General features: G+C 39.7%; 1 protein-coding gene across 2 annotated transcripts in view; it reads left to right on the top strand.

Annotated features, from left to right (window-relative positions):
• Tbc1d32 (TBC1 domain family member 32) overlaps nucleotides 1–12,474 on the top strand; it is a 215,240-nt gene that overhangs the window by 151,917 nt on the left and 50,849 nt on the right. The gene's annotated exons all lie outside the window — the stretch shown is intronic.

The following is a 12,474-nucleotide window of genomic DNA, read 5'->3' as shown; positions in this document are numbered from 1 at the left end:
GGTGTAATGGCACATGTATGTTGGAAGAAATAGAGAGAGCCATATCCTGTGGACCTACTTGCCAGTCAGTCTAGCCAAAATGGCAAGCTATAGGTTCTGTGAGAGACCACATCTTAAAATAGAAAGTGGAGAAAAAGTTCAAGACATTTTGACATCAACCTCTGTCCTGTACTCATATTTGTATAGCTGAGCACACCTGGGCACTTGGCACATACAAATATGCCACACAGAGAGAGTACATGCACAAATTGTCTTTATATGGTCTTCAGGATGTAAATGTCCAGGCATGGAAACCTATGGTAGGCATTTTCAACACACACCATCAATATCTGCATGTTGACCAGAGGAAGACTTTGCCATTCTCTGAGGTGAAAGGCTATTTTCCAATGGTTCTGAAGCTTTGAGATCCTTGGCAGTGGCCATGCCCATGTCAACAATACACACTTACTCAGGACTTCCACACACTGTGGAATTCTTTTTTATTGTGATACTGTTTTGATGTGCGTTTTATTCAGTGGATGCTGGCATCCTCAAAGAGGAGAGTATGCTGTTTGTCCTTCTCTTGTATATTGTTAGGTCCATTGATAAGTCCCTTAGGGTAGCACTGACTTGCTGGTTACTTTCTCAGGTCTTAGAAATGTGTGTGGTCCATTTGTTGGAAGCTACAAGTATCCTGGTAACTTCGCACAGAGAGGAAGTTTTTAATGTTCCCAGGAACTGGCTGGTAATCACTCCTTGCTAGTCCATTCCTCTGGAGACCTTTCCAGAAGGTTCACTTTCTTGCATCTAAGTAGAGTGACAGCTAGTGTGAGCCACCAGTGAAAACAAGTGCCCTTATGAGTTATAACCCTCTTTTATTATTTTAGACAAAAAAGGGGAAATGTGGTGATAGATTGTGTACCCTAATAAAATTAGCCTGAAGATCAGGAAACAGAACAAACCACTAGATTAAACAAAGAGGCCAGGCAGTGGTGGCACACACTTTAGCACTCAGGACACAGAGATCTGTCTGGATCTCTGTGAGTTCAAAGACACCCTGGACTACATGGGATTGACTCAGTCTAGGAGAGAAAACAGAGCCAGGCAGTGGTGGCACACACCTTTAATCCCAGTACTTGGGAGTCACATACACCTTTAATCCCAGGAAGTGATGGCTAGGTGGAGAAAGGTATATAAGGCTTGAGGAGACAGGAGCATCTCTTTCAGCTAGAGGCTATTTCAGCTGGCGCTTTCAGGGTGAGGACTGAGAGGATTTCAGTCAGAGGATCCGTGGAGTTGGTGAGGTGAGACGTAGCAGTGGCTTGTTCCTTTGTCTTCCTGATCTTCAGGTAAATTATATTAGGGTGTACATTATATCACCACACTTCTCTCTTCTCCTCCTGTTGTCCTTCATCTCTGTTCTTCCTGTAGTAATTATCCTTCGTATTCTGGATCAATCATACAGCTATTTTTCACTATCATTAGTTGCTTTATTCAGATATAATTAATATCCTGATTCATTGATTTTCCAGTATATTCATGGGCATAGTCATTCATAGCCTCAAAGTGATAAAATCAGCAATTTTAGACTTAAACCTCCAAAAACTGTGAGCCAAAATAATCTGTATTCCTTTTAATGTTTTGTCACAGCATCAAAAATCTGAATAAAACAAGTAATGCAATAAACACTTATTCAATGACTAGAGGAATCAACATGAGATTTCCTCTCCTTTTATTTTGCCATCATCAAATTCTGTCTTTCTGACCTTTGTCATTAGACACTGGAAATTATTTACAAATTGACATGACTTTAGAAATTCTTACTCTCAGCTTCAGTAACCTCAGAGCTGACTAAACATCCACAATATATGGAGATTTGTGGTTGAAAATTCCTCCTGTAGACTTCTGTATACCTCTTTCTTAAGTTAGGTACCCTTATTACACTTCCTCTGTCATCTACAAAATGTCACTGTCATTTTTAATGGCACGTAAAGGTATGCAGTGCTAGCCCTTTATCCCATTTTTCCCATAATTAGAAAAAGATCTCAAAATGCACAACCTTTCATTATTTCAAATTTAGCCTTCTGTGGCGTCAGTGTTCTATTTTACTGCTTCCTCCATCATATTTCAACTTATCTGATGGGAAATTGATTTTCCGCCCAGCAAAACATTCTCTTACTACTATATAAAGAGTAAGTTCCTTACTGATAATCACTCTTTAATGCAATGTGCCAGATAATATTAAAATACAGATAAATTATTCTGATATCTTCCCATGTGAGAAAATGGCTCAGGTTATAATCCATAACTGTAAATGGCAGTATCTCTTAATTTTGCCTATCATGAATTTTTTTAATTAAAAGTTAAATGAGATAAGGACAGCATGCATAATATAAAATATAAGTGAATTCCAGGCCACACTCATCAGCACATAAGTTTTGAGGTCTGAAGAAAATCAGTATAAATACATGAACCTTTAAGTTCTATATGTTATTGTCTGCAGGAACCATATCATGTCTCATGTAAATACATGAGTTTTCTGCCATGCTACATGTATGTTATCTGAATTGCTTTGGCACATTATGTCAAGAGTATTAGGATCAGTATAAGTCTTTAAACACTGTGAATTATTTGTTGTGGAATAGAATAGGATTTATTTTTCTAAAAGAAATAATTTTCTTTTGAGTTAGGATTGCATATAGCTCTCACTGGCCTGAAACTCATTATCTGGCTGAGAATGACCTTGAACTCCTGATTCTTCTGATTCTGCTTCTGAAGTGCTGGGACTTCTGGTCCCTGCCACTATTAACTGCTGTGGATATTGTTCTGTATGCTGTGAATATGTTGCTCTGATTGGTTAATAAATAAAATGCTGATTGGCCAGTAGCCAGGCAGGAAGTATAGTATAGGTGGGATAAGCAGAGAGGAGAATTCTGGGAACAGGAAGGCTGAGTCAGGAGTTTCCAGCCAGTCACAGGAAAGAAGATATAAAGGCAGAACTGAGAAAAGGTACCAAGCCATGTGGCTAAACATAAATAAGAATTATGGGTTGATTTAAGTGTAAGCACTCGTCAATAGTTATTCTGAGCTAATGGCCGAGCAGTTTTAATTAATTTAAGCCTCTGTGTGTTTACTTGGGTCCAAGTGGCCGCAGGGCTATGGGAGCCGGGCAGGACCAGGAAAACTTCAGCTACAATTAGCATATATTAATTCTGTAAAATAACAGGTTTCATTGTGACTTTCTGTTAATAGAGGAAATTGTCTGGATTGGTGTTGTGTATTTTGAGTGTTTTAGAATGAGTACTGCTGATGGAATAATTAGGTATCACTGCCTTCCATTGGGTCCCAGTGGAAACAAATACCAAACAGGTAACATTTCCAAAGCAGAGACAGAGCTAAAATAAGAGCATGGTAGCCTGTGTCATTCAGTAACATTTCTTAATGTTACGGAGTCATGCAATTTCTAGGTTTTAAGGCTATTATATGATGACAGCATTTTCTCCTGCCCCTGGTCAACTCCATATCCCATATCTGAAGATTTGCTATTAACTTACTTGCATGAAAAAAAAAGTGTTGAAATTCAGTCTGTGGAGTCATAGATACCTGCCTTTTCTCCACGAGAATTCGATACTAACTTAACAAGACACTTTTCATTCATTCCTCCTGACTTTGTCTAACAAACTGTCGTGTCTTATTACATTTAACTCCCCTTCCCATAAGGTTGTATTTTGTCTTTTCAGAAGCTGAGTCCATGTCCATGTCAGCTGTGACTTACCTTCACTTGTTTTTTATGGATTACAGTGCATTGAATAATCCTAACAGTATAGGTCCAGTATTGACTATCACCATAGAGTGGCTAGAAATAAGCTTTCTCAAGGTGGGGAGGGAGAAAGAGTTGCACTGTAGTTCCAGCTCTTGTTTTGTTTTGCTTTTATTCCCTTCTTTGTGGTGATATTTTATTTGTGTACCCCAATAAAGCTTTTCTGGGGACCAGAGGGCAAAGCCAGCCACTATATTAAACATAGATGTCAGGCAGTGGTAACACATGCCTTTGATCCTAGCATTAGGGGGCAGACACCCATTCATCTCTGTGAGTTCAAGGCCACACTGGGAACAGAGCCAGGCATGGTGGGTATATACCTTTAAACCCAGTGCCAGTTAACCATAGAGGTCTGGAGGTCTGGACAGACAGACAGACAGTGATAGAGCTGTACAGAAAGGAATTGATGAAGCTGGGCAGAGAGGAATTAAGATGGCAAGACACAGAAAGGTATATAGGAATGAGTATACAGGAAATAGCTCTCTCTTGGGCTGATGATTTCCTAGCAGTAAGAACGTTGCTGGCTTCTTTCTGTTCTTTCTGCTTCTCTGATCTCCCAGCTTTTATTGCAATATCTGGCTCTGTTTTTTTTTTTTTTTAATTAGTAAGACCATTTAGCAATTCGTCTTACACTTCTTGCTTGTTTCAGTGTCCTACTGTGTACCCCAGGCCGACCTTGAATTCAAGGTCTTGTCTCATTCTCCCCACTGCTGGAAATATAAGTGCATACTACCGTGGTCAATTGCAGTAATATTTTAATAGAGTAATGGAAAGTGTTTAAATAACAAATGACTAGATTGCCTTGCCGTAATGGTCAGTCTGACGACTTATACAAAATTTGGGGTTACCAACCCTAAGAGCAGCAACAACAACAACAAAAATTTGGTAATCCTATGGACAATAAATATGAGTTCTCAGGAACATTATGGTATGAATGTAATACTATGCAACATAATGGTGGAAATTAGTTATTCTTGTTAGAAATGTCTTTTGAAGTTTAGCAATAGTTATATATAGTTAGCAATAAATTCTCCCTTTCCTCAAATACTTATCTAGTTGTTTTTTTTCAAATAAGACATGTTCTCATTCTTTTTTATTTCTTTATTACTTTTATTCTTGGAATTCAGATTTGTTATTAAAAGTAGCTGACTTTAATTTGACATCAACTCATTAAGTGACAAGACTGGTAAGATCATGGTTTCTCTCCTGGGCTGCAGCTCTTAAAATAGCTACCTTAAACTTGAAAATACTCATTTTCTTTTGAAGAATAACTTTATTCTTTGTAAAGAATAATGGCTTTATTACCTCTTTAAAATTGAAAATAAGTATATCTGTATCAATTAAAAACAGATAATATGCTACTTTTGTTGAGTAAAATGATAAAAAGAGATTCCTCATTTTTTTTAAAAGATTTTTTTATTTATTATGTATACAGAAGAGGGCACCAGATCTCATTACAGATCGTTATGAGCCACCATGTGGTTGCTGGGAATTGAACTCAGGACCTCTGGAAGAGCAGTCGGTGCTCTCAACCTCTGAGCCATCTCTCCAGCCCCCAGATTCCTCATTTTTTAAAAAACTTTGCTAATATCTCCTACAGTAAAAACTTAGCCAACAAGTGTGTAAAATGAAGTGACTAATTGAAGCAGAGGAATACTCTGTTTGAAACTGTCTATCTTTAGGAAACGCAGTTGCTTTAACAAAGACTAGGAAGACTTCAGAAGCTAGGTTGTTCACAGTGAGACAGATGGAACTGGAGATCCTCTTGTTAAGTGAAGTAAGCTGGATTAAAAATGACACATGTCACGTATTTGACACACTGTGACAATTGTCATAAATCTCTCATATATGGAATTTGTATTTTAAAAAAATGTAAAAAGGAGATAAATTTGGAAAAGGAAGGAAACCATTGGGGCCGGAGAAGCTAATGGAGGTAAATATAAGCAAAGTACATGTTTTGGTCAGTGTTCTATTGCTATGAAGAGGCACTGTGACCATGGCAACTCATAAAGGAAAACATTTAATTGGTGCTGGCTTACAGTTTAGAGGTTGAGTCCATTATCATCATGGCAGGAAGCATGGCAGCACACAGGTAGACGTGGTGCTGGAGAGGTAGCTGAGAGTTCTACATCCAGATCAGGTGGCAACAGGAAGAAAGTGAGCTTAGCTTAAACATTTGAAACCCCAAAGCCCACCCCCCAGTGACACACTTCCTCCAACAAGGTCACACTTCCTGATAGGGCCACTCCCTGGTGACCAAACATTCAAATCTATGAGCTTATGGGGCCATTTTTATTCCAGCAACCACATCCCACTTCCTGGTCCCCATAGACCTATAGCCAGATCATAATACAGAAATGCATTCGGTCCACCTTCAGAAGTCCCCATAGTCTATAACAGTTTCATCACAGTTTAAAAATCCAAAGGCTCTTCTGAGACTCATGGCAATGTCTTCACTGTCACCCCCCTGTAATGTCAAAATCGAAAAGCAGATCACATATTTCCAACATACAATGACACAGAATACACAATGGCACAGAACTCCAAAAGGAGGAAAGGGAGCATAATGAGGAAATACTAGACCAAATGGAGCCCGAAAACCATCTGGGCAAACTTCATACTCTACGTCTCCATGTCTGATGTCAAAACACTCTTAAGATGTCCAACTCCTTTCAGTTTTGGTGATTGCCACACACTTCTCTTTTTGGGGGCTACTGCCATTCCCTGTTAGCAGCTCTGCTGGCCAGGTATCCCACAACTCTGGTACCTACAATATCCTTGGGCTTCCAAGGCAATCCAGGCTTCATCTTCACAGCTTCATGCAAAGTCTTCTCTGGGCCTCCATGCAGGGACATCCCTGACACATGCCCGGCCCCAGCAGCTTTCCTTAGCCATGACGGGTATTTCCGTAGCACTTTTCTTGTATACTTGATGCTAAAGCCAGAACCATGTAGCCGAAGCTCCCAAGTTCTGCTGCTTACTGGGTTTGGAACATGGCGTGCTTATTTGATTATATCTTCATCAGTGTTCTGTTTTTGATTGTTTCCTTCACTGCCTAAGCTTGGCTGTCCTGGATCTCACTCTGCAGACCAGAGCTGACCTCAAACTCAGAGATCCATCTGCCTCTGCCTCCCCAAGTGCTTTAATCTTGAGGGATTAAAGTGGCATGTCACTATGCCATGCCCTAAGCTTTTAATTCCTTTTCAGGAGTTGGAAGTTTACCTGGGTGGGGTCTTGTCTGGGTTTACCACTTCCTTTATTCCATTTAGGATCAGGCTTTTCTTTAAACTTGTTATCTCCTTGAGCACTGAACTTAGCGCCATTGCACTTCCTAGTGTTCCTTTCATCTTGTATTTTTACTTGCTCAGCTTGCTCCTTTCGATATAGATAGAGCTGTATAAGTTTGGCCAATAAAAACCAAGCAACACAGTCTATACTAGGCTGTTTTGAAATCTGCCAATGTGGTTAATCTAAAACACTCCAATTTAGACTCAGGCCTATTTTTTTGGACAAGGGCCAAAAGCATCCATTTTTTTAAAACACCACAAGAATAGTCTCTAGGCCACTTTTTAGCATTCATCTCTGAACCTCTTGACCCAGCCATCACAGTCCACACTGCCCTCAGCACCACTGCCTTCCATGTTCCTGCTGGGATGGCCCATCAAGCCCCACTGAAATTAAAAGAATGCTTGTTTCCCCAGTGAGTAGTAGAGTTTCTTTGTATTTATATTAAGCTTATGTTTTTCCTTTTTTTAACATTGAAGTTTTTTGTTTTATGTATTTTGTTTTTCTCCATTGTCTATAATCTTATATGGTAAATACAATCTTTTTTTTTCCCCCCCTCCGGAGCTGAGGACTGAACCCGGGGCCTTACACTTGCTAGGCAAGCACTCTACCCCTGAGCTAAATCCCCAACTCCTAAATACAATCTTTTAATTATATATTTCTGGTAAATTTTATAATATCCCCAATTGTTAAAAACGAATTGAAAAATTCTACTCTTCACTCTAACTGTGGAGTTCAAGAGAGGAAACAGTATGACTTGTCAGTGGTGAATATCAGAATGGGAACATTTTATTTTTCTTTTTTTGATTTGTATTTTCTTCAATGAGAGTTGGAAGAGTTTAAATTAAATATTTTTATTCTCTTCTAGTTTTTTCATAGGGATCTATGAGTTATATTGGTCTAAAGAAACATAGAAAGGAGGGGCATGCCCTTCTCTATTGGTCTAAAGAAACATAGAGAGGAGGGACATGCTCTTCTCTATCTTGTAAGATATACCAAACTAATTTTTGGATAAAGAAAATGGTAGGTTTTTATGGTGACTTTATCAGAGCTGAAGTATAATAAGTGAGTGATAATTTATGATATTCAGCTTTTGGAAATACTGTATCATTAGAATTACATAGAATTGCCTGCTACTAAAATGGGGTTGTAAGTCAATAATGGATTTTTTTTTAATAGTTTATTTTTTTTATTTTATGTCCATTAGTATTTTGCCTGTATGTACATCTGTGTGGGGATGTCAGATCCCCTAGAACTGGAGTTACAGACCATTGTGACCTGCCATGTGGGTGCTGGGAATTGAACCCAAGTCCTCTGGAAGAACAGCCAGCGCTCTTAAGCACTGAGCTATCTCTCCAGCCCAATAATGGAATTCTTATACTCAGTGACCTAGAATGTGTGTGTGTGTGTGTGTGTATATGTACATAATATATATATATATATCTTCATTTAAGATTCATTTTCTTACAACACCTTGTATTGCACCAGGAAATTAGCTAGAATTATAAAAATGTCATAATCATCAAGTTTCTTAAGCTTGTGTGGTTGCTGTCTTGGTTAGATTTTCTATTGCTGTGATAAAACACCATGACAAAAGCAACTTACAGAAGGAAAGGTTTATCTGGGCCTATGGTTCCAGAGGTAAAGAGTCTGTCTGTCATGGCAGGGAGGGGGCAACATGGCAGCTAAAATAGTAAACTGAGTGTTCATGTCTCAAATTACAAGCTAGAAACAAAGCGAATGGGGAATGACAGGTTTCTAAACTCTAAAATCCACTCACAGTGCCACACTCCCCACAACAGGGTCATTCCTCCTAAGCCTTTCCAAATAGTGCCACCAACCAGAACCAAGTATGCAAACATCTGAACCTATGGGGCACACTGTCATTCAGACCACTGCAGTGGCCAAGTCTTATAATCTCAGGACTTGGAGATATAGGCAGCAGACCAGGACTGTGACTGCCTTAAAAAATAATTTGTTAAAAAGAGGTAGAGAAAATGTATTCTTGAAAACATCATTTACTGTTATTTAATAAGTAAGGGTTTTCGTGTTGTGGCTGTGTAGTTGCAAGTTTTCTCTGTGTTCCACCAAGCCCCTACAGTCCCATGGCCTGCTTATAAAATAATCATTCAGAGGCATATAGTAATTATAACTGTTTGGCCATTAGCTCAGGCTTGTTACTGACTAGCTCTTACACTTAAATTAACCCATAACTCTTATTTATGTTTAGCCATGTGGCTTGGTACCTTTTCTCAGTTCTGCCTTATCATCTTGCTTCCTCTGTGTCTGGCTGGAGACTCCTGACTCAGCCTTTCTCTTCCCAGAATTCCCTTTGTCAGCTTATCCTGCATATACTTCCTACCTGGCTACTGACCAACCAGCATTTTATTTATCAACCAATTAGAGCAACACACATTCACAGCATACAGAATGACATTCCACAGCACTGCTGGTTTTTTTTGGGTTTTTTTGTTTTTGTTTGTTTTTTGAGACTTACTGAGTATTCCAGGGTGGCCTTGAACTTGGGCTGACCTTACCAGCGTGAGAAGTGTAGGTGTTGCCAAGGAAATTGGGGTTCCCTTTCAGGTTCTTAGTCTTATTTGCTAATTATGGAATTTCAATTCTTAAGGAAGCCCAAGAAGAAATTAAAGATTGAGAGCAAAACTATAGGCCAGGCAAGCTGTAGATCTTGGCAGCAGCCAGGAGGAGGGAGCTGGAGAAGAGCAAGGATGTCATGCTTTTTGAGTTTGAGTCTAAGCAGGGCCACATGTTCAGCAATGTTGGTCAGCAGTAGCAGCATGGCGGAAGGACGGGGACTTCAGGAAAGACCGAGAAAGCATGGAGGGGTGAAGAAAGCATGCAGAGGCTTTTGGCCAGCATCTGAAAAAATAGATAGAGAAACGAGAAGGAAAACTCATGCTTTCCTAGTCAAGACTGAGGGAAACAGACAAATCCTGCAGTGCCGCATGACAGAAGTTCTGAAGACAGCCACCTTGGGAGAGGGGCCTCTGGGAAGGAAAGGAACGTTATCTCGTTAAGGGGATGATTATTCCTCCCAACTCCATAGCATAGCTTCAGGTAAGTCAGCAGATTGACAGGCCCAGATGGATTAACTTTCAAAGGAGGTAGCAATACTATGTGGCATTCTAATCTTTGCAGCAGATTACATAGTCATGTCTCCATGCAGGTACAAAGTAGAACTCAGATTCTATTCTTTTGACCAGGAAGAATTTTTTTTTTTCCCTTTTCCCTAATGGGTTTCAATAAGGCCGATACATCTCCAGTTTTTAATGTTGCCTTAAGAAAGTGCCACTGTGCCAGGCAGTGATGGTGCACGCCTTTAATCCCAGCACTCGGGAGGCAGAGGCAGGCAGATCTCTGTGAGTTAGAGGCCAGCCTGGGCTACAGAGTGAGTTCCAAGAAAGGCGCAAAGCTACACAGAGAAACCCTGTCTCGAAAAACCAAAAAAAAAAAAAAAAAAAAAAAAAAAAAAAAATACCACTGTGATGTTTAGCTTTCTGGTGTTATCAGGAAAACAGGAGATGGCTTCCAAAGCTGACCATGAGGGAAAAGCACATCCTTGGTGGCTTCTAAGATACCAATCCCTGTAACACTGTGATTATTGGCATGAGCTTTCACCTCTGGCTTCCTCAGGATTCTCATGAGTGAGAATTTTGTATAGGCACATTCCTTTAATAAATGATTAGTCAGTTCCAGTATAAACGTCACACCAAATTGTGACCTAGAGCTAGTCATGTTTGAGGGGCATTCTAATTTGTTTAGTCATTGGCTTTCAGTTATCTATAACCGCTCACATACACATGATATATGATTGATTTCACTTTATTTTTAAAGATTTATTTATTATGTATACAGTGTTATTTGCGTATATCCCTGCAAGCCAGAAGAGGGAGCCAGGTCTCATTACAGATGGTTGTGAGCCACCATGTGGGTGCTGGGAATTGAACTCAAGACTTCTGGAAGAACAGTCAGTGCTCTTAACCTCTGAGCCATCTCTCCAGCCCTGATACATAGTTTTTATATATAATCAAATGTACTCATTTAAAGAAAATACTTTGAAATTTGACAAATGTCTCCAGGCATATAACCACTATAACAAACAAAACAATGTTTTCTCGTGCCCTCACAACAAGCCTCTCTTACTCAGAGTCATCTTTTCTTCTCCTTAGTCACAGGCCGTCACTGGCCCTTCCTCATTACTGTGAATTGATCCTTCCCAACCTCAGCTCAGCTTTAACACCATTTGGAACGGTGGGTTGTGCGGGGAGCCAGAGTGTTGCACTTTGCCATGTAGGGATTTTAGCAGCACCTCTGGGCCTCCTCCACCCATCAGATGCCAGTGGACCTCTTATTTCACTTCCTCAGTTGTGACAACTGAAATGTCTATTGCCAAAATGCTGGGAGCAAAACTGCATCCACCCGAGAACTACTGCTTACAATAAGACCACTCACTCCTCCAGTGCTAGCATTTCACACAAATAGAAATGTGTATGACACATCCTCTGGCCCGCTTTCCTTTGTTCATTGTAATGACTCAGGGTTTATAAAGGCTGTTATACAAATGTGCTTTGCTTTCTGTTTACTGAGTGGGAGGTCAGTATTTAATAATAAACCACACTTGGTTTAACCATTTCCTTTTTATGTGTCTCTACGTCTCTAATTGTGTTTAACATTTATGTCAGCCTTTTGAGAATCTTTGTTCATTAATCAAGTCCTTTATTAGCTACAAGTCTTACAAGTCACAGGGTTCTTTTTCATAGTCTTTGATCAACACATCTTTAATGTTATGATGATTCCAGGTTTGTTTTTAATTTTTTAAATGATAGTGGGTACTTTTTGGCAGGGCGTTACTTGCGTATCATCTTGATTTTCTAAGGTTATCATTTTTTATTTGGAGCTGGGCATGCTGGCACAGGCCTATAATCCGAGTACGTTGGAGTCTGAGGCAGGAACATGCTGAGCACAAAGCCTGTGTCGCAGTGGGATCATGAAAAGCTTTCCTTGTTACTTAAATATCCTTATCCATTATTAGTTATGCATATAAATACAATTCTTGCTGTGATAACTATGAGATGATGGATGATATGTATCAGCCTTTTAAGACTAATTGAGACTGTAATTTTGATCATGGATCTTCTACACCTCAGCCAGACTGTTCTCTCTGTGTGTTCTCTGCGTGTGCACATGTACAGGAATGCAGTAGCTTGTCCTTACCTGTAGCCTCACCTTCCACGGTCAGTTACCCAGTACCAACCAAAGTCTGAAAATATTAAGTAGGAAATTCCAAAACTAAATAATAATCTGTAAATCACATGTTGTAGGTAATCTGATGAGGTCCTCTGCTGCCAGCTCACTTTTTCCTGTCCTGC

Source organism: Onychomys torridus, chromosome 19 (genome assembly GCF_903995425.1).
Source record: "Onychomys torridus chromosome 19, mOncTor1.1, whole genome shotgun sequence".
Classification (NCBI taxonomy): domain Eukaryota; kingdom Metazoa; phylum Chordata; class Mammalia; order Rodentia; family Cricetidae; genus Onychomys; species Onychomys torridus.
This window is presented reverse-complemented; position numbering and strand designations above follow the sequence as displayed.